This window comes from Ammospiza caudacuta, chromosome 2 (assembly GCF_027887145.1).
Source record: "Ammospiza caudacuta isolate bAmmCau1 chromosome 2, bAmmCau1.pri, whole genome shotgun sequence".
Classification (NCBI taxonomy): domain Eukaryota; kingdom Metazoa; phylum Chordata; class Aves; order Passeriformes; family Passerellidae; genus Ammospiza; species Ammospiza caudacuta.
This window is the reverse complement of record NC_080594.1, coordinates 82,594,416-82,617,856: the sequence shown is the minus strand read 5'-3', so window position 1 is coordinate 82,617,856 and position 23,441 is coordinate 82,594,416. Positions and strand designations below refer to the sequence as shown.

General features: G+C 37.5%; 1 protein-coding gene across 2 annotated transcripts in view; it reads left to right on the top strand.

Moving 5' to 3' along the window:
- NALCN (sodium leak channel, non-selective) overlaps window positions 1-23,441 on the top strand; it is a 222,683-nt gene that overhangs the window by 91,723 nt on the left and 107,519 nt on the right. The gene's annotated exons all lie outside the window — the stretch shown is intronic.

Here is a 23,441-nt window from a genome sequence, read left to right as displayed (position 1 = left end):
CTTAGACAATAAACTGATCCCAGATCTCCTGAGTCTCTCTCCATTACCTTAGCCATTAGAATATTTCCTCTCCCAATGCACAATATAGTAGGTTGAGGAACTAAATTCCAAATAACTCAATACTCTAAATAAGTAGAGTTTCACCAAAGGACAGGCCCAGACTCATGAAACTGCTAATACAGAACTTTTAATAATATTCCCTTTCATTTTCGGAGCAGTAATGTTTGCAAAGCCCAGAGAAGAATTAATAAAACTAAACTTACTGCAAATTTTAATTAAAATTATACAGGGCATTAGAGAGTCTTGACTATCTTTTACTAAGAACTCCATCCTTCACAGGATATTGAGTGACAATATACTTAGATAAGAAAGGTCAGAAGAATGTATATCAATTGAATGTGTCCTAAAGGCAGGATATATATTTCCCAATCTGATTAACTCTTTTGTAGATTCAAATTTATGCATCATGTTCCTGAGCAAAAAAAACTCACCCAAGCCCTTTGGAAATAGTTAACATATCTCTCACTAGAGTCTTAACAACTAAAGAATGCCTTCAATACATTGCTAAGCCTCTAAATGCATGTTTTTTTTAGGAAGTCTACATTCATTTTAGTTACTTTGATAGAACTGAAACAATAATGCATGGTGAGATGCATTAGATCTTGAGTTGACCCAGATTTTAAGATTTTGCTTTCTTTTCACTGTATTTTGGTCAATAATTCATATTTAATAAGATTAAAGTCCATTTGGGGTGCTATTCCCCCCCCCCTTCAAATAAAACTTTTAACACATTGCTTTCCTTTTGATTCCTTTTTTGGTATGGATATCCAGGAATGTGGTAGATTACTGGAAACCCTGCAGTACTCATAGAACTAGTAGATAAACAGTGCATTTGCCATATCTTAAAGTTGTCCAGTCCCAGAAATAGTCATATATAGCTCATCCTTATCCGAACTTCTGGATACCCGATTATGCCCTCATTCCCTGTCTTGCACTCCAGCAGTAAGTCATTTAGGGACTTTCTGAAGTGGATGTTAAATTAAGTCCATTATATTTAGTATCTGTTGATGGATTTATCACCTATCTACTTGTCTAGCCTTTTTTTTAAACCCATTTATCATTTTGGTCTCCAGAACTTGTTTGTAGGAAGAAGTTACATAAAGTAACAACGCAGCATTTTAATTTATTACAGTTGCAGATTAATGAAATTGTTTTCCTGAAATTATGCATAAATAACACAAAACAGTGCAAAGATTATTGGTTGCAATTTTGAGATGGATGCTCAGTTTCAATAAAACAAAGAATTAAAACAACAAAACTTGACAGTCAGGAACACAGGCTGTTGTAACATGCAATCACTAACATGAGGAGGGCAGGCAGGAATGTCTGAGGATTATAAAGGCCAGCCATGGGATGTGGTTGTTTTTTGTTTATGCCTGTGTATAAGTATAGAACTCCCAAAGCTGAGAAAAGATCAGAAAGTGAAATAGATTTTGAATATCAGTAAGGAGTTTTATAAAAAGACATTTATGTATTTGGTGGCAGGGCTATCATTTTTAAGACAACTTTTAAATTTTCCTGTAGGGAACATTCTGACATTAACAAATATTAATTAACTTAATAGTTATTAGATCCCTATTGTAATTTTGTCTATGCTTTTATTTCTCTGCTACTGCATACATGCATCAAAAAGAAAAGTAATTTCTTTTAAAAGGGCATACAGAACTGCATGCCTATTGCCAGTTTGCAAGGTTTACAACCTACCTCCCAATCTCTCCCCTTCCTCTCTTTCTTGCCTGCCCGTATTTTTCTTTGTAGCTATTACACCAAATCACATACCTCAACAATGAGTTAAACACAGTTCATAGTTTCTTCTCTATAGCTTTCCATTTGCTTGCTGAACTGTCTGTTCTTGTTCATTGCAACAGGTAAATTACTAGCCACAGTTTGTAGCAATATACCTCCTGAAAGTAAACAATAAAAGGAAGAAAATGTGTTATTGTTCTCACTGATTTGCATTTGAAAAAAATAAAGCATGACTTACTCCATTTGAACATGGAATTTTCCTGGAGACTTAAAAGATTAGAATCACATCAGAAAGACAAAATGGATAGGTGTTTAACTATGATTAGGCTTATAAAAGAGTAGTGGTTTGTGGTTTTCCTTAGCAATAGTTTTTATTAGAGGAGAGCCTGCTGCAGCAGAAAACTTGGTCACATCAGGCCCTTGGCATCTTCTAGGGAGATTTAAGATTAAGTATTTTGAATTTATCTCAGGCAGTAGGTTTTCAAAAAACTTTGTATATCAGAATTATATCATATAATAATTGAATTGTTAGGGTTGGAAAAGACCTCTTAGATCATAGAGGTCCAACCATTAACCCAACACTGCCATGTTCACCTCTAAACCATTTCCCTCGTTCCCTCAAGTTTTTTGAACACTTCAATCACTTCCCTGGGCAGACTGTTCCGATGCCCAAGAACCCTTTCTGTGAAGAAATTTTTCTTAATATCCAATCTAAACCTCCCCTGGTGAAAGTTGAGGCCATTTCCTCTCATCTTGTCACTTGTCGCTTTGGAGAAGACTTATCGCTTTGGTCCCCACCTCACTACAACCTTATTTCAGGTGGACTGAACAACCCCAGCTCCCTCAGCTATTCCTCATAAAACCATTCCCCAGTTCTCTTGCCCTTCTCTGGACACACTTCCACACCTCAGTGTCTTTTTTGTAGTGAGGGGCCCAAAACTGAGCACAGCACTTGAGGTTCAGCCTCACCAGTGCTGAGTGCAGGGGAGCAATCACTGTCCTGGTCCTGCTGGCCACGCTATTGCTGATACAGGCCAGGATACCATTGCCCTTCTTGGCCACCTAGGCTCACTGCCAGTTCATGTTCAACAGCTCTGGACCAGCACCCCAGGTCCTTTTCTGCCTTGCAGTTTTCCAGCCACTTGCCCCCAGCCCTGCAGTGCTACATGGGGCTGTTGTGACCCAGGTGCAGGACCCAGCACTTGGCCTTGTTGAACCTCATGCCATTGCCCTTGGACCATTGATCCATCCTGTTCAGATCCCTCTGCAGAACCTTCCTGACCTCCAGCAGATCTACACTTCCATACTTGGTGTGCTCTGTGAGCTGACTGTGGGTTTGCTCAATCCCCTTGTCTAGTCAATTGATAAAGATATTTACACAGGACTGGCCCCAGCACTGAGCCCTGGGGAACCCCAGTGGTGACCAGCTGCCAGGTGGATGTAACTCCATTCACCACCACTTCCTGGGCTTGGCCATCCTGCCACAAGGATTGGCTGACACAGTTAGTCAAAGTCTCTGAACTTCTTGGTTTTTGACAAACTTAAAGTAGAAACTTTTGTGTAGCCCCTGATTTTCCAAAAGGCCCACAGAAAACCTGCTCCAGAAGAAATAAATTTTACATAAGGAATTTTTATAATTCTTGACCTTCTTTAGTACAGGTCTGTACAGACATGTTGTGTCTGCCTTAGATGGAGGTAGTTTTCCCCACAGAAGCTCTCATAGTGCTGTGCTTTGTTAAAAAAGATGTTTTGGCTGATGCTGAGCAGTGCTTGCACAGCATAAAGGCTCTCTCCAACATTTTCCCCCTGCCAGTAGGCTGGGGCTGGGCAAGATCTGGAGAGGGTACACATCCAGGGCATCTGAGCTCAGAGGACCAAAGGGATGTTCTATACCATAGGAAGTCTGTTCAGTTATAAAGGAATGCCTTTAAGAGAAAGGAGAGGACACACACCTGCTTGCTATTACAAAATGTGCCTTCTAGAGAAAATGCTATGCATGCTAAAGCCCTGCTTGCCAGGAAGTGTCTGTACCTGCTGATAAGAAGTAGAGAATAAATCCTTTGTTTTCCTTTTGCTTCACATGCAGCCTTTGTTTGTACTTTATTAAGTTGCCTTTGTCTTGACGAGCTTTTTCTCCCCCCACTCTTTCCAGCTGAGGAGGGGAATGATAGAGTGGGCCAGTAGGAACCTGGTATCCAGGCAGGGTCAATCCACCACCACTCATTAGGCAGTGACATTCAGCTCTTACAACATCATGGTCAAATTAGTAAAGCAAAAATCTTCTACAATAAAAATATGCAGATTGTTTTTGCTTCAGTTAAGTGTTTTTCTTGTTGTTTTGGGTTTTTTTTTTTCTTAATTCAGTCTTTTTGCTTTGACCTAAACAGGCAAAGTATACAATTTTTCTAGCATTATTTTTAGCAGTGGACTTCAGTACAGATTGTACTCATAATTGATATTTAGAAATTTTGGGACACATGAACATCAGTGGATTATAGGAGCTATACTTTAATGCCACTGAAATCAAAGTTCAGCTGAATTTCCTTTAGAAAATTTTTCTTACTTCTGGGGTTAAATACGTCCAGTGTTTCAAATCCTATCAAGTTGAAAACAGGTATTTAAATTGTCAAGTGGCTTTTCTGTGCTTAGCACAATTAGAGCAATCAAAGTGTTAGGAGCAACAGCAGGAGCAGCATGACTTCTTTTGGAGCTGTAACTTGGACAACAAATTTGAGCAAAGTGGAAGACTTCAGAGTCTTAGAACAAAACTAGCAGGGTTTTCATTTGTATGCTTCATGCAGGTTGTTTTACCCCTCAGTATTTTCCATATTTCTAATATTTCATAAAGATCTCTTCTCACTAGAACTGCAAAGAATACCCTGTACTGCAACTCTGTAGGTTATTATTTTGTTCTTTTTAGAGTAATTTTTAGATTTTTGAAACCTTTTAAAGCAAATCACTTTGTAATATCCTTTTGTTACTCTTGGGGTGCCTTAGGTGACTCTTGAGAATCAGTGTGGTCCAGACTTATCTCATGTGTCCTTAAGCCCCAGGCAGATGCCAGTGGTAGGACCATAGTGGCACAGAGCCAGTGGAAAGCAACAAGCACTGCCAGAGGGCAGTGGAGGGTCTGAATACAGTGGTGCCCATCCCTCTACAGACTGCATTGTGCTGCAGGTGTTTATTTTCTTCCTATTTTAGGTGTGCCAATGTTTTTCATGTGAATCACTAGAGCCAAAGTCTACCTCCTTTGTCTTCACTAGGCCTTAATAATATATTTCTGATGTGAAGATGTAAAGAAAAATCCTGCTTCAGTAAACATGCATACTGGATTTTCACAAGTATTTTGCATTTATTAAATCCTATTGAAATAATTAGAAGGTACCTAGAGTTTTCAGAATCACATTTTCTTATGAGTGATTTGATTCACATAAATGCAGCTGTTTTACAGAGAGTATTTGCACAATCATGTCAAAGTCTACATCCTTTATCCTTTGTGAATTTTTAAAGTAATACCTGAAAACCCACATCTTTACCTGCCCTATGCATTTTAACAAGCTGAAGGCTGCAGTGCAATACAGTAGATTCAGATCTTCAAGCTGATTGAGATAAGAGAAAGGTGGTACTACTGTTCAAGTGCAATCTCAGACCTTGGGGTATGTAAACAAATCTGGGGGAGAAGAATGCATCTCTGATAATGGACATAAAGAATGCAGCCATGAGGAAAGCCAACTCAGCACTGTGCTGAAATCAGCTCTGAATGGGGAGAGAGTAATTCCAGAGGGGGGAGATCACCATAATTAACTCATGGCCCACCTGCCCCAGAAACTCACCAACCCAGAAGATGAGAAACACTGAGAATGCAGACTGATTCCCACTAGAGGCAAGGGAATATTCCCTTGCCTCTAGTGGGAATCAGTCTGCATTCTCAGTGTTGAGTAAAATGGATAAATAGTGAAAAGTTCTGAATGACCTCAGGACCCCCTGCCACCAAGAAGCTGGGGCGAAAGGATCAGTGAGGTGCTGCTGGATCCATGAGTGGTGACTTTCTTCTTGATATGTCTCTCTCTCTTTTTCTCCTCTCCCCACCCTCCTTTCTCCTCTATTTCTTTCTATCTCTCTACCTCAAATTTTATTTTAAATAAGATTAGTACTATTGACTTCGACATATGGTCTTGTTTGCACCTTAATTCAGGCAGAGACATCTCTTAATAATCACACAGTCTTAACAGTTGTGACAGACTGTTTTCCATTTTTATAGGCCTAGACCCACAACATATTTAAATTCCAGTGTTTCAGGAACTTCCATAATTAATTTCCATTATCAGTCATTTTCATTGAATCTTCATCTTATCCTTTGAATAGTAGCCTGAAACATCATACTTTAAGTGTCATATATAATTTTCCTTTAATGCCACCTGGTGCATATATTATATGCAGTGACATTTCATTAATTGCCCATTACCAAGAGTGTATATAAATAATTTCCTTTTCTCTGTCATAAACTTTTCAGAAGATCTGAGGAAAGCAGATATATTCACTCGTGAGCTTGATTTCAGGTGTTTTACTACAGACACTGCTAAAATAGTGGAGTTGGAAGTACATGTGCTGTGCTTCTTTATTTCTGGCCTTCACTCCCTGATCCTACATAACTGAGAGGAGGAACTGAAACACTAATTAGTGAAAGCAGACTGTACATCAAATTCCCTCCTTCATCCTCTCTTTAGATACATAAACCTTTGCTATCCAGTCTGTTATTCTTTTGGCTCAGAACTATCATCCTTAATATCTCAGTTTTCTTCAATATCCTTTAAGCCATTTCTCTTTTACTGAGAAACTACCTGCCACTGAGTATTCATGGTTGTTTGCAACAGAGGTCTTACTGTTTTTACACTTAGTAGGTCCATTTCATCCTCTGCCCAAAGTAAAATTTCCTAACGCTTCACAGCACAGAAGCCACTACCAATAGATCTGTTCACAGACCCTTAAATTCATATTTCTTTCTTCTTTAGCCAGGATTCAGCAACCTTTGGTCTATAATGTCTGTCCTTAGCCAAGGCTGATAACCTCCACTATTTAGAGCTACTCTCCATCCTTTTAGTTGCTGCCACTAAATCAGAACTTATAAACATGCTCCTTCACTCACATGTGTACACATTTGTACAACTTTATGCATATCAGTCGCTGAAACAGGACAGAAACCATGCAAACAACTGGAAGAGCTCCCTGAGCAAGTTTGTTATGGGTGAGCAATCTCATATTCTGTCTCTGGAAGATAATCTGAACCATTTCTTCTGGTGGAGGTCTTGCTTTTCTGCTGAATTCATGCCTTTTGTATGCTCTGTGGAACCACAGTGGCTCCTGTGCTGCTACCAGTCCAGAAGAGTTTCCGTGGGAAGAGGTAGCAATGTCTTTTTTTCAAGGATACTACTGAACGTGCTTCACATGAAGATTGCAAAGGATGTGGATGCACAGGATGTGGATGAAGTCAGGCAAGGTATAGCTGAGTTACAGCATTGGCATCTTTCAATTTATGTCAGGAGACTTAGAGGTGCCAGGGAATAGCACCCTTCAAGAAGTGATAGGAGTAAATTCCTAGGGGATATAGCAAATTGAGTGAAGTTTGTTATAGCTGAGACTGCCGCTGTGTAAACTAAAACCAAACATACAGGAAAGATCTGCCTGCAATAATACTTGGGCAAATGTATGTGTATGATACAGAAATACCAACTTTGGCTTGTCAGTCTTCCAGCTGAGTATTCTGAGGCAGGTTTTTGTTCATTGAGCTGCAAAAGAGGATGATTCACTGCTCTTTTACTGGGTTTCTGAGAGGAAATTGATGGGGGATTCTCAGTGTACAGCAGAGCTAAGTTGAGTCAAACACTAATGCTTGATCTTCTACCTGTTCCTCAGAGAAGAGGTAAAGAGGGAAGGGCATGAGATGAGACTAGCACAGGGTTTTTTTTCCCTTTCTGTTTAAGGGACGCACAGAAAAGAAGAAATAGAACCCTTGCACCATCAAACTCGGCAAGAGTTTTACCACTGCTCTGCAGAAGAATTTAATTTCTAATATTTTAAATGTAGAACAATTAAATATAGAACAATGGGTTTGTAGTCATTAAAAATGGCAGACTGAAACAAAGCTACATATCGAACAGTCTTGGAAGAAAAACAAAAAGAGAAAAAACAAAAAACCAAAACAATAAAAAATCCCATGATGTGAAAGAGTCATGAACTTGCTAAGTATTCCTCCTTAAAAACATGAAGATTAAGGGATGTGTGGGAGAAACTAGCTGTTTATTTGTTCCAGCTAAAAATATAATGAAAAAAGGGAGTTCCTTAAATTTACTGCCTATTTCTAACATTGAACACATTTCTAGAATATGGCCTGGTACTCAGAATTAATGATGTACTATGCTTCAGCAATTGCAAGAATTGCTTTTTGATTATTTTGTTACTTAAGTGGAACTTACATGTCTAAATCCACTTGACTGCTTTGAAACTCTTGACCTCTAAGAAACTGTTCAGCATGTGAGTGTGCTGTGTTTTTGTAAACCAGTAAGGTGTTTATATTGAGACAGGTAAGTGTATGTATAACTCATGTTTTATGCAACAAACTTATTTATTTTTATTAATTGTGATTATGCAAGTGTGTTCAACAAAAAGCATTATGAACTTGCGACATCATTGAAATGACAGGATGGTAAACTGATGTAGTTACTTTTGCAGATCACTTGGAAAACTGCATGTAGTAATGCTGGCAAAGTTCCTTTTTGACATAAAGCTCCCCCCCACATTGTAAATTAGTGTAGAGTTTAACCTGTGCACACTGTCAATTCAGCATTAATCATTACATATACAACCAGTAAGGTTAATCCTGCTGGGTGTTTAAAAGAATAGTGAGATAACAGTGTGTAAAGGGCAAACAATGGAATAAAACTGCAGCTTAGAAGGGGATGTATGGCAGTGATAGATACCATTTTAATTTTAATGATTTTATTCTTTGCACTGGTGGGATAGCAATATTAGCTAGAAATTAATTTTAAAAATACTTAAAAGCCTTAGGGGTGAGAATGAGGGCAAGAATAGATAGCTATGCATAGGTATGGCTGTACAGATGTAGAAGGAATGATATCTATTTGGCAGTCTTGTGAGTCTGGCAATTAAAAATACTGATAGGAGTTGATCTCCTAAGGCACTTCATAATCAAAAGAAAAAGACATCAACAAGAGGTGGTTTGTGTATTTTTAAGACAGTCATTGAGGATAACTCAATACCTTGGTCATTTAAATGTTAAGATTCCAGTTGAATTCACAGTGGAAATACTGAATAACATATTGTGGTAAAGCATTTTCAGTAAGCTTAACTCTTCCTGTAGGTCTAAACTGTCATCATGGTCATAAGGAGAAGCATTCAGTTTTAGATGTATTTCAGTTCCATAATTAAAGAGATGGTTTTCAAAAAGGACAAATTTCTTCATACTTGACATAGTCAAAAATTATATCAATCTATCACCTTAAAAAATCTGGAATTTCTTTATTTTTCTGGAATGACTATAAATGATATATATTAATGTGGCAATTTTTAAAAGTGCTGTAGGTCTTCTTTGGAAAAATATAAAATAAGCTGAATGATTTTCAAATAAGAAAACATTTAAATTTGCAGAACTTACACCAATATTGTCAGACGTGTTATTAGTTTGCTTTATCATTTAATTAGAGTATACTTCTACTTTTCTAAAGTATTATGAGATACCTTAGAATTCCATTGAGAATTATCAAATAAGAATTACATGTTACAAATATAGCACAACAGCATTTTTTCTATCAAAGGATATTCCTTTGTTGTTCAAAAAAATGTTTGATGCTCATATTTTTAAAGAAATGCTTTGAAGTTCACTTCAATAGAAACTCTTGCCATACAGACCAGATGAGATTTAGTTTACTAATTAGCTGCTTCATTTTGATTTAGCATATAGCAAAATCAAATCACAATTATAGAATTTTTATTAATTAAACTTTTAAAAACAGCGGTGTATGTGCTGATGGCAAACTTTTAACCTGCCTTCTTCTTTTATTTAATTTTCTTTCTTATTAATTCTTAGCCTGATTTAATGTTCTATGTTTTCAGGCAGACAATGCACTCACTAGCTGAAGAAGAGGAGCTAGAAGTGAGGCTCATTCAAATCCTTTTTGTAGAATGAGTTTCACAGCCCATGAACAGCAATTTCCCTACAAGATCCCCCCACATTTCTGTCAAACACTCTTAGTAAGTTCACCACGGTATTAAACTTGTTTTTCATTTTTCCTCCTTTGCTGTTATTCTGCTTTTCTGTCCTTCCCTGGTGTGAACAGGTCTTAAATCCCTGCCCATACACTTTCACATCAAGAAAGTATTTCTGAAGCTAGAATTCATTAGAGGACATGTGGGAATAATTTTTGAAAGGATGGGTTATAGGGAGAAGAGGTTTTGGGTTTTTTAAGAGTTCAGGAATTTGTAAGAAAGGAAAATGATGTATTTTCTTTACTCTCCCTTATTAATCAACTTCTTTCTATCCATGTCTCTTCTCAGTATTGAGGGCATGCCCCAGAATTTATAATTTTCATCCAATATCATACATTACCTTATGTGTCTCTGCTGTTTTTACTGCTTGATCAATCCTATTTATTTTGTGTAATCCCAGTCATCTCTAGTAGCATTCAGTGAAGCAGCTCTTTTTTAGGTAATGTTAAAGCTTTCAGTGTTACAAATCAGCTCTACATGCAACTGAACTGCTCTTTAGTTTGCTGGGTATAGATGAGCAGAAGTTAACACAGCTCTGTGAAGCTGAAATGGTGAAAGGAGTCCAAAAATTGCCTTGTACCCCTCTACACACAATCTCCCAGCCTTTGAAAGAAGACCTGCATTTGGTGCAACTGTTGGTTTATCTTTTGTAGGACCTGCTTGGTTTTATGCTCTAAGTATGACCATAGTTATGAGCACTACACATTATGCTTATTTCTTTTTATATTCCATCTAAATTTTGAACTCCTCTTCATCTTATTTGAAGAAAAAAAAAAAAAAAAACAAAACCATTGGAAGCTGTGGATGTTTCTAGAATATAACCAGAAGGTTGCAGTCTCCTTTGTCCTATAACTCCAGCATCTCCAGGAGATTTACAAGACAGAGTTCCTATGTGGTCCATTCCAAATCCAGCCTTACCATCATGACTTTTTGGCAAGTGGGTAAATAATTTCTTCCACTACTACCTGTGAGATGGAAGCAATTAAAAGCAATAAACGTGTTTTCATTCTGGGGTGCTACTGTGTTTCATCCAAGCCACATTAAACTGAGTAGTCTTTCCAGATCCTTTTGGTTAGACAGGTCTAACCACTGGTTTTACCTTACTGAAGGAAATAGGGATATCCCAGCTTGGCTGCAGTAAAGGTAGTCTGGCAGATGAAGCTGGAGACCAGATGCTTTGCAAGAAAAATGGAAGTATAAAGCAATCACTGTCCCTTGCCCTCTGAATTAATGGCAATCAAAATCTCTGATTAGCTCTGCTATCCCCTTGCCCAAGGCAATAGAGCCTAAATTGTGCACAGTTTCCAGTGCTATTTCAGGTAAGGAGAAATACTTCTGTGGTTCTTCTCTGTTTCTTAAATTTTGTTTGATTGGAAGCCACTTTACTAGAAAGCAGGTTTTGAGCCTAAGTGCAAAAAATTTTTTTTGCTTCTAATTATTCATCTGATCACTTCTTTAATGGAGCATTTGATTTATTTCAAAGTAATCTCTGCTTTTTATATGTAAATCACGAGTTTGAGAGTGTGCTAATTAAATTATGCAAGGAAAATGCAAGGAAAAACTGTTCTAATCAAAAGGTGGAAATTCTATTAGAATGTTTGATACTTATTTATGTAGGCTTCCAAAGGAGGTAGAAGTTGCCAGTCTGAACTACACTGTATACCATGTTCCCAAGACAAATGCAGTACATCCAGTAACTAAGAAGATTAATGTACTCTGTGAAGCAAGGCATTGCAATCAGAAACCAATAATCAATAGAAATGACCAGTATGACCCAGGAAAAGATTTTCATTAATTCCTGGTTAATTTGAGTTGTCTTAATTCCTTAATTGCAGAAACCAATAGTAGATACAAATGGCCAGTCTGACCCAGGAAAATATTTTCATTCATTCTGTGTAGAGTTGTCTTAATTGCCTAAAGCACACATTTGGCAGTTTTTAGTTCAGAAGGGAAGTTATGAAAAACTGAAGTATTCTAAATTTTTTAATGCTGATCAAGTACTCTAAGTTTTAAACAGCTCAACAATACCAAAGCTGTGAAAAAGCACTGAAATTTAGCTCAGCCATCCAAAGAATTTCAAAGCACACATGTTATAATAATCATTGTAATAAGATAAAAAGCTGGAATAAGTATCAGGAGAATATAAGGAGGTCTAGCTGTATATAAATTTTTTCATTGAAGGGAAGTTTTATCTTAGTGTGCTTTCAATGATAGCAGGAAGAAAACTGCTGAAAAAATTGTTTCCTTCCTTGAATAATTGCATTTTTAGAATCTCATTTTCCAGGTTCTCATGCTGTATGGAAACACTGATAGCAGGTTTTCCAATGACAGAACTAGATGCTTCCACATGTATATTTTGAAGTTAGAAAAGCAATTTACATGGACATATTTTTGCTGTTTCCATGTCATAAAAGCAGAAGCTTCCTTTAAGAATTTGGATTTAATTTTGTTTCACCATCACTTCTTCAAAATAAAGAAAATTGTTTCCCGTCTCTCTTTTTTTTCTTTTCCTGTTCTTTTTTTCTGTTAAATTGGTGCAGTTAGTGCTTTCTCAGTAGTTGAGAATTTAAAATAGTGCTTCATCACTGTACAAGGGGTTGCAGGCAAATAGAAATTCAATCTCTACTTATCGTGAAATGCTCTCTATTTTGTTTTTTCATGAGGCCAAGAGAAAATATATGATTTAAAGTCTTCCTAACAGCAGGTTTTACATTTTCAGTCCTCCAACACATTCTGAGTTCTGTAAGCTCTCTCCTGCCTCCTGTCACTTTACACTATCAGCAGAGCACCCACGTAAGTCATCCATGAGATGAACCCTGTTGTGAGGAGAGCTGGGTTACAGCACATGTGGCCAGCACTGAGCCTTGTCCCCTGCAGAGCATCTGCAGAGTCAGGAGCTACCAACTCTGATAGGAGCAGCTCATTCACTGGAGCGGACACAGCCACGAGGCCACTCTGAAACACATTCTGCACTGAATTCCTGACCATGTGGTTTAAACTGTGAGGGGACAAAAAAGAGAAGGGCAGGCAGTATATTTCACCACTCTCCATCATGGCTGCACCTGTCTTGGCACATGGGTAATTTCCTAAAAATAATATAAAGAATTCTGTAGGATTTCACAATGATCCTAAGTACTAATTGCAGAATGAGGTGTAATGCTTACATTATGGTCTTCTGCTCTTTCAGCTCATGAGTTAATCATTATAATAACAGCAACTTTTTCCTTCACATTTATAAAACAGCTAGTAAATCTACAGTACTGCAATAACATAAACATAAAAATTATTCTAATTAATTGGGAAATAAAAGGCCAAAGGAAACAGATGCAGTGAAAATGGCTGATTCACACCTGGTTAATAAATGACATTTCAGAGACATGATTCTTGAATTGAAATGCAAGTGAAAGAGTAAGAAATCTATTGAAGAAATTTCAGGGAGGCCTTCCAGGTGAAATCTTCAAAGGCATATAATTCAAGGAACAAGTGTTAATTGAAATTTGTTGGAAGTGAAGTTCCTAGAGTTCTAAAATGTAAAAGTTACAGAAATTTTGAAGGCATTGAAAAAAAATTACAGCACAGGTAGGGTCCAGATTCTTTCCATTGCCACTCATCTTCCCTGAAACCTGGGGGAAAGTTAAAGCCCCTGTAATAATCAATTCATGTCAAAATTATGTTTAGTGTGCATCTGAAAGAGTGAGCAATATCTTATGTATCACAGCTCATAAATGGCACAGCTTCTAAATAGTAGCAAATAGATTTAATATTAGAGATGGAGCTATTTTGCTGCAAAGCCCAACATGATTACTTTTTTATTTTTCTTTTGTGGTCAACATATTTTCAAAATATAAATGTGAAAACATCGGAAATGTCAACATTGTTGATATACATAAAGTAGAATACTATATCTAGAGGAGTCAGCAACAGTATGTAAACACAGATAATGCTATAATGCAGGTAGTGAATCAGCTGGAGTTTTCAGAGAAGAAATTAGAAAATACAGAATAAAAATGTCAGGTACATCCTTTATAAGGTGATTGACTGAGGACAGCATCGGCAATTGGCTATACATTTGGCCTGCCCTATAAGTGTCTATTTATATAAATGTATATATGTGCATACATATATTTTTTATATAAATTTTTTTTATGTGTTTACGTGGTGGTTATCCATAATGTGAGCAGTTGGGAATGTGTCTATACCTCTTCCTGTACCTGAGGTTCACAGGCTGGCTAAGGTTGGAAAGCACCACAATGGGACTTCTGGTCCAACCTCCCTGCTTAAGCAGGATCACACTAGAGCATGTTACACAGGATTGTGTCGAGAAGTGTTGAATATCTCCTGTGAGGGAGACTCCACAACCTCTCTGAGCAACCTGTTTCAGTGTGTGGTCACCCACACAGGTTAAATGCGTTAAGGTCAACACATAAAATGCATCAAGCTTAAATGCCTTTTAATACATAAAAAATGCACTAAAGTTAAATGCATTTAGAGTTGTGATTTTAAGCTAGTTCAGTTTTTTTTATTATCAGAGGAAAAGAACTTTTGCACTTTCTCTTTGCAAATACTCTGAAACTAGGGAGCGTATAAATCTCCATAAGACAGGGGTGTGATTAATCACACCTTGGTAAAGTATAGAGTGAATGTCCACCCTACAGCTTTGATGAAGTCACTAGATATAAAACAAAAATTATTTTGGCCTATTTAATTGCACATTTTTGTCATTAATTATTTTGACTCATATTTTCTGAATTGATCTGTATTGCTATATTTAGGAAAAGGAATAAAACTTCATATTATTTGGGTTATGTTTTGCATTTCATAATGTGTAGCTTTAGAGAAAATTACTGCTGAGGTGATGATATACTTATTAACAGTTCTAAAAATCTGACAGGTAGGTAACAATTTTTATGCATTGTTGTTATCATGAACAATTTGTGTAGTATTTTTAGATTTCTTTTATGTTGCAGCAGCTGCTCTCAATTTCTCTAAGTCAGATTGCAGTTGCTGAAAGGCTGCTTGCTTCCTCTCTCTTCTTGCAAAAGAAAATGACATACTGTGTTAGCTGATTTATAAATTGGTGGGGAGGAGGGTCGTTTCATTTCAAAGAAGCCATTATTTCATGTATTTTTAGGGCAGAAGAGTCACCATTTTCTTTTTGACTGTTCTGTTAGAAGTTTGTGGGAGGAGAAAAGTGGCTGCTCTTCTAAGAGGCGTACAGAAATGTATCTATGCCACTGCTTTATTCTGTTGTTGCAGGATGTGAATTAACAGGATGCAGCTAGTCTGAAAGAGGCATATGCAACACATTCTTTAGTCCTATAGCAGAAATAGAAATTTGGGTTTCAAATGTGGGATGTAAGGAGAAAAAAGTATCTAATTTCTGACAGAAACTTTTGCCTTAAAGGCTTGGTTACTTAAAAAACTCTAAGATAAAAGTTTTTCATTTCTCTTCATTAGGCTTCCTATCATTATTTCCATTTGTTTACTTCCTAAGTGTGTATTTTCTCATTCTTGCTGTGTTATTGGCTTTACTTTGTTCCTTTGATCAGAATTCAGTTTGGCTTTTGTTAAAGTAGCTTTTAATTTTCAAATCAAAATTAGCTGTGCTAAAAGGCAGGAGAGTTTGTAAATGTGGCAAATTAATGACTCACCTGTATTTTCAAATATTACAGAGACATTTAGATTATTGGAAGATCTTAACTACTTCTGATTTCTTTATAATTTTAGCTATGCCTTGCTATCAGAAAATTACATGTGTTGCCTTACAACCTTATTGTGGTAGCATAGAATCTTATGCTTCCTGATTGGAGAACATATTTGCATGTCTTGAAATGTTACCATTATTCAGTAGTCATCCCATTTCCAGCTTGTTTTGAGCCTCCATGGTGGGAGACCCTGTGAAAACACAGATACAGTGGCTACCTTGAGTTTTATATCCTAATCAGTTGCAGTAGAAGGTGGAAAGAGAAGCACGGTAAAGTGAAACTTGTAGAATATTTTATTTGCCAGGACAGTTTACTGTCTATAGTGCTCTTTCTGTCAGGCCAGTGTCACCTCTGCTGCAGCCAGAAAACATTTATAGAAAAGTTTACAAATGCATATTCTAAAACTGCAAGAGTTAGGATGTTTGTGTTTTGGAGACCATTTTCCTCCCTTGACTGTCCCCACACCACCTAAATTATCTCCTGCGGCTGATAACAAAGGTTCCCTGAGCTGAGGTGATCTGAAAGTAGCAGAGTTTCTAAGCAGATTTTTCATTGGACTGTGGATCTTAAAGGGTCTTTACACTCATCTCTACTACATCACTACCCTAAGAACCTCTTCTCTGCATCATCAAAATGTTAAAGCAAGTCTGTAGACAAAATTGCTGAAGAACCACCCTGCTCCCATTGCACTGGGACAATTGGTCTGTACTATAAAGCCAAGACTGCCTCCTTGACATCACCAAACATCTGAGTTGTGGCTTCTACTTATTTCCTTTGCAGTATCAAAAGCCACCTTTCCAGCATCTTTTAAACTCATCCTTCACCTTGTTTACTAGATGAGGTTGCATTATTTGAATTCATCCCAGCATTGAAGTTCCTCTTAAATACGGTAGATGGTTTCTCAGATTTACAATGTTTCTTAATGTCCCATACTGATACATAACTGCATCAATATAAGGTTTTAAAAAGCTTGTTCCCATAACATTTCTGGTTAATGCTTAATTATTTTCCAAAATGTTCAGATTGCAGAGCATGGGAATAATTGCTAAATTCTCCTCACAAGCATATCTTTGTCAGGCAGTCATAAAGTAAGTTGAAAGCAAAATGGTTTATAGAAAATTAGTTACATAGCTTGTAAAATGCTCTACAATGTCCTGAAAACAAAAGGGAAAATTTTCTGCAATTTCACAATTTTGTACTTGCTGAGATGGCCATTAACCAACAAGATGAAAATCAAATTTATCCTATTCACGCTATGAATTATATGTGATTAGCAGTGTATAGAATGTGATTTTCTAAAGCTTCTTTCACATTCAAGGTATCTTCAAGCACTTTGCAAAAAAAAAAAAAAAAAAAAAGAGACTAAATAAACACCATAAGTATACTAAACATGTATAGGACAAAAAAGCTTGCCCTTTTCCTCAGGCCAGGATTGAATCTTTGCTTAGTGACTCTTAGAAATCTTGTGTCATAGAATCCTAAACTCAAGGGGATTTTGCTATTTCTAGTCTTCTACATTATAATAGTTTCTGAAGCTTTTGATGTGTCCTGATTTAATCAAGAATGACTAGCAATCATATTCCTTTCTTAGTGGTATAAATTCTTTGCATCCACCTTAAACTGCCCCTGCTCTATAAAATCCATAATCCCTTTATATATATTTAGGAGTCATGGGCCAACCTCTGAAATGTCCAGAAAAATTAGAATTGACTTGCAGTACTTTCATTTTACTATTATTTGATCTAGTGTTTTCCAAGCTGCTGTAATGAACTTGAGTCATGCTTTGTTAGCTCTTTTGAACAAGTTTTCCTTATTCTGCGATGCCCACGTAACTCCAGCTAATTGGGCTTTGTGAAGTGAATGGGTACCATAAGATTGGCAGTTCTGTTCCAGAATGCCTCTCCACACATCACGGTGATCCTGTGCATGGAAATAAGCTGGGACTTGCATTTGCCTTCATGTCACTGCAGTGGTAGGATCTAGGCTCCAACAGGCCCATAAGTAAAAAAGGCTGGATTAGCGCAAATGTAAGCTTTTCAGTTGCTATTCAGTAATACCACCCAACTCCTTTGCGCACATCTAAACAACTTTAAAAAATCAAAGTCTATTCTAACTACCAGAAAGTATGGTCTTCCAGTAGGTGTGTATAGACAGGAGTACAGCATACATACAGCATTACTATAATGATAGGTGTAAACTCAACCACAGTGATCATGTAGCCGGTATAAGGTCTTTAAACAGGTATAGCTGGAAGCTTGGTTGGAATCTTTTAGCAGAATCTAGCTTCCTTGTGCAAATAGCAAAAACCAATGAAGGCTAAAAGGGAGTAAGAAGCTTGCCAGAGCTATTCCATTATAACACAGAGGAGGAGATGCTATTGGTTTATGAAGTATTAAAGTGTATCTAAAATATAAAGAAATACAGATACAATTGTGTTTCCACCACTGATGAATGCACAATTCAAGAGTATCAAAATCTGAAAAAAAGCTGCTTACCCATATAGTGATTATCAAAGCCTTTTACTTTAATGATGTTTACACTGTTCATTAATTGTTTTGGTACTTTCAAGAGCTACCCTGCCAGTTTGACAATTATGCAGTCGAAGCTTTTCAAACACTAAATAGCCAAAATAAGCAAAGCTTTTCTGCATATCAGATCTCACCATGTCTTGCTCAGTACTAATAAGTTTGATGGCTTTGTAAGTAATTTTTTATTCTTCAAGACTATTTGTCAGGGTTTTTTTGTTTTCTTAGATCACCACCGCTGTTAGTATTATCAGATGAAGTCTAAGTTTCTGTAGGTCTAAACTGAAACCATTGAGCTCTTTGAAGACACCTCTTTCAAGGTTTCACATGATGATATTAAACATTATCAGCTGGGTCAGTTTTCAGTTAGTAATATCAGAGTAATATGGCCCATGGGTTCTTTCCTTATTAGGTCTGTCATACCCTGCAAGTTTTCCACATTTACTGGCTTGCTTAGTAAGTAAGATCTTTTGTGGACTTGAAACAAAAATCCTATATGAAGGATGGTGATGCAGAGAGTGACCTGATGTACGTATCAAGCCCCCACAAGGAATCTAGCATCAGGAAAAGGTAGTTTATATTCAATAATTCCAGTTTGCTTAGTGACTGCATTTCACATGGACCACTGCTTTCCTGAGCCAGCATCTGTGGCTCTGGCTGTACAAAGTGGCAGCTGCTGTGGATATTCTCCAGGGCAGTGAGCTGGCAAAGGCAAATTTATGTCACTCATCCTTCCTCTGCCATGCAGGAACATGGGAGGAGTATTAAGGCAATGTATCCCGTTCTGGAGTGACAAAAGACTGCTTTAGGCCATGCATTGTAATGCTCTGTAAGACTAAGTGAGCCAGGTAGTCTCTACCTGTCAGTAATTGCAGTGTCATTACTTGATTTTTTGGGTGAATCCAGGATGCTTAATACAGTTTTTCATTCAGAGTTCCTCAGCTGCACCAAGCATGTCCCTAGTGTTAAATAAATGAGTAGTATTTTAGAAGTATTTTTTACATTCATGAAATTCCCATCTGAGCACAAACAAATCTGTGGCTCCTTTGCTTATTTCCAAACAATAAAAGAATTTGCATGATTAACAAAGTTTGTTATGTACTGGTTTTTATGGCCACTGCATCTCTAAAGCACTGTGCCATACAGGTTCTTCGGTGTCCTGGACACTGAGAATTAGCATCCTGCATGAAGTCAGATGCCAGCATTATAGGTAATTCATAGTAAATGTAAGAAATTCATCACTGTTGTAGTTGATTGATGACAGCAGCAGGGCATTTCACTTGAGACTTCTTCAACACAGCTAATCTTAAATCCAGTTTAATATTAGATACAATTTACCATGTATCAGGCTGACAGCAACATCAGAACATTCCTTTCATCTCATTCCTTCACCGCTTAAGAAACACACATTGAAGGGCTAAAAAAAGGTCAGTAAATTAAACAAGAACAAAAATTGGCATTATGTCTTCTCTTTCAAGTTTGCATGGAGAATTTTCCTTGCCTTTGTGCTCTGAAAAGGGCTGTAATCCAAATGATACACTGCTGATCTGATGATCCAGAATGACTTTCAAGGCTTGGGCAAGAGCTGTGGACTAAATTCAGCTTTTATTTAGGCCTCATTCCAAATACAGAAATACGTAAAGAGACGGTGGATTCTCATGGTCTTACATAGAAGCAGAGGTGTATCTGAAGTGTTTTAAGGCTGCAAACACAAATTAAAATTCTGTGATGCAGAAAGAACAAACTAAGGCAGATTAGAGTAGGGGGAAAGCTGGGCACGGTAGGTGTGTGGGTTAGAGCACTGTGATTGATCTCCTAAAGATACAGCAAGCTGTGTGAGAAGCCAGCAGGAAAGCTGCTTATCGTGCACAGCATTCGTGACAAGTGAGCAGCTAGAGTCTGACATGACGTAGGAAAACAACAAGAAACACAGGTACCAGTCTGGACCCCATGAACTGGCTTTGTCCTGGGATGTAAAAATAATGATTTTTTTTTTAATCTCCTCAGCATAGCATTTTTGCTGTGTGTGTGGCGGAGGTGTTTGTTCAGATGCCTCCACTTTGCTGGCTCTGTGTGCTCTCTGTCTCTCTACCAGCACCTAGGTGCTTTTATTGTTCCTCACCACAGCTATCTCTTAATTTGTTGCCTCAGCCAGCTGTTCCTGCCTTTGCATTGCCTGTGCCTGGCTTGAGTCCTGTCTGAGCCTCTTTCCTTATTATCTTAATGTTGAATCATCTTATGCCAGTGTAATACTTTCTGTTAGCTAAATAGTTTCCTTTCAGTTTAATTGGGAAGGCAACCTTGACAACAAGCTTTATTGAGTCTTACTGAAAAATAAAAGGTGCTGCAGGGAGTCCAGAGAAGGGCAAGAATCCTGGTGAATGGGCTGGAGCACAAGTCTTATGAGGAGTGGCTGAGGGAGCTGGGGATGTTTAGCCTGGAGGCTCAGGGAGGACCTTATTCCTCTCTATAACTATATGTAATGAGGTTTTAGTAAGGTGGGGGTCAATCTCTTCTCCTTGTAACAAGTGACAGGATGAAAGGAAATGACTTCAAGTTGCACCATAGGAGGTTTACATTAGCTATTAGAAGAAATTTCTTAATGGAAAGGGCTGTCAAACATTGGAATAGACCACTCAGGGAAGTGGTGGAGTCACCATCCCTGGAATTTTTAAAACACATGTGGCTATGTCACTTGAGGACATGAACATGACAAAGTGTGCGTATATGTACATGTATATCAAGACAATTCATGCATTTTTATTTTTCCTGTATTACTATTTTGCTTCCCTGTGAAGGGAGATAAAAGTGGCTTTTGCAACCTCACTTGCTAGTTTCTTTTAGCAAGTACTTTCACAATTGAGACAGAATACTTCATTATTATGATGGAAATTTTGACACCATTAAAAATACAGTGTAAAATATGCAGAGAGACTATCTGGTTAGAATTTGTGTGAAATGGAAATGTAAAGGGTAGAATGACACCTGTTTTGAATCATACCCCTGAAAAAAATGCATGATTGATGCCAGCAGCCCTACCTTTAATTATTGTATTCTTATAGCTTGCCTTGTGGATTAAAAATAAAAGCAAGAGCTTATTTAGCCACTATTTTGGTGACTTACCTGTGCTTTAGGTCTTTACATTTCTAAATGTAAAGACCTAAAGCACAGGTCTTTACATTTCTAAATGTAAAGCTTCTCTCCTGAACCTCCCTTTCTAGAATAGAATATACAACCATTTTATGTCACTAGGGTCAAAAGGAAGCCAGCTTGTATAAGAAAGGTTTGAGCTGTCTTCTGTCTGCAGTGCTATCTGTAATTCACACAAAAAATTGAGATATTAAGAGACAAGAGGCAATTCTATCAGCTTGTGTGCTTGCAAATATGTGCGTGGTCTCCATTCAGCTTTTTAAACAAGCTATCTTAAACTCTAGTGGAATTCAAGAGGGGATGAATTCTTCAGTAGACAGGCACAAGGCTTTGCTAAAAGCTGAACAAGTACTAGTCCTTGCAGCCTCTCATACATCCTAAATTATGTTCTAGTTTCATCAAAAAAGAAGCACACAACAATCCTGTATAAAGAGTAGCTTGGTTAAGACTGAGCTTCAGGCAAGGTTTCACACAAAATGTTAATGCTGACTATTCATGAATATAAGAATCTCAGCTCATTAAAGACTGAGACAGTTTTACAACTCTATATATGAATTTCCTAATGTGTTAATATATCTTACAATGTAAAAATATGTGTTTCTTAAATTTTGTGTCCTTCTGAAGTAGACGATCTTTGAGATTTCTTTCAACCTAAAGTGTTCCATGATTCTATGAGTTTCACATTCACAAGCCTCAGTTCTCCTGAGGCAGTGTAATTACTCTGCCAGAAGGACGATACAGCAGAAAACAGTTTAGCTTTCTGCATTGTAGGGGTGGTAACTTCTTAAAATGTGTTCTGATGAGATCAGGTGTTCTGGAGGCTTATCATACTAGCCAGGAAGGAGAAATTGGTCAGGTTGTGAGATTCAGGAGCAGTCTTTTCTGCAATGACCATGAGAATGTGGAGTTCAGGAACCTGCAAAGAAGGAACAAAGCCAAAAGATAGGACCACAACCCTGGTGTTCAGATTGTTCATGTTCAGGTGTCTGCTTGGAAGAATCCCATAGGACACAGTCATAGATATTATAGGTTCCAGAAGAATTGGTTGATTTTCAAGGACCTTCCTCCTTCAAGTTAAAAAATGTTCTCCTTCCAAGTGCAGGAAATCAAACAAACAAGATAGGAGGTCCACATAATTGAACCAGTAGCTCTGGACAAAACTCAGAATTGAAAAGGAAGCATACATGAGATGGAATCAGGGCCAAGTGGCCCAGGAGGAGTACAAATACCCTGTCTGAGAGTGGAGTTACAGGATTGAATCTGCCATGACATGGAAGGCAACAAGAAGGGCTTCTACATATAAGAGAAGCAAAAGGAAAACTAGAAAAATGTGAGCCTGCTGTTGAACGGATTAGGAGACCTTGCAAGGCAAGGCAGTGGCATAGAAATGGTTGAGGCCTTTTTCACCCATCTTGATAGGTTAGACTTACCCTCAGGAATCTCAAGCCCCTGAGTTTTGGGAGAAAGTCTGGAGCCATCAGGAACAGCTGAACAAAACAAAATACTCTTCCATTGTGAAGGTGGTCAAACAGTGGAACAGATTGCACAGATGGGTTGCAGAGCCTTCATCCTGCAAGATACTCAAACACTAACTAAACAAAGTTCTGGAATACCTGTTCTAGCTGACTGGGCTTAAGCAGGCAGCACCAGACTAGATCTCGAGTCTCTTCCAACATAAATAATTATGTGATTATGTGTACATAAATCAGTACCTTTTTAGGGAAAAGATGAAAGGAGGCAGAGTTCTTCTAAATTTTTAGTTCTCTTTTCCCTGAAATTTTGTTAGGCATTCTATATATAAACTTAGGAACAAATTAAAATGGCCTTTTCCACTGTAAGTACCAGTTACACACAAATATAAGGAACCATAATGGTACATAACTTACTCGTATTGAAAACCTGAACTGTATTATTATTGGAAATGTTTAAAACAATATCAATATTAGTGAATATTTTTTAATGTAAAATAACA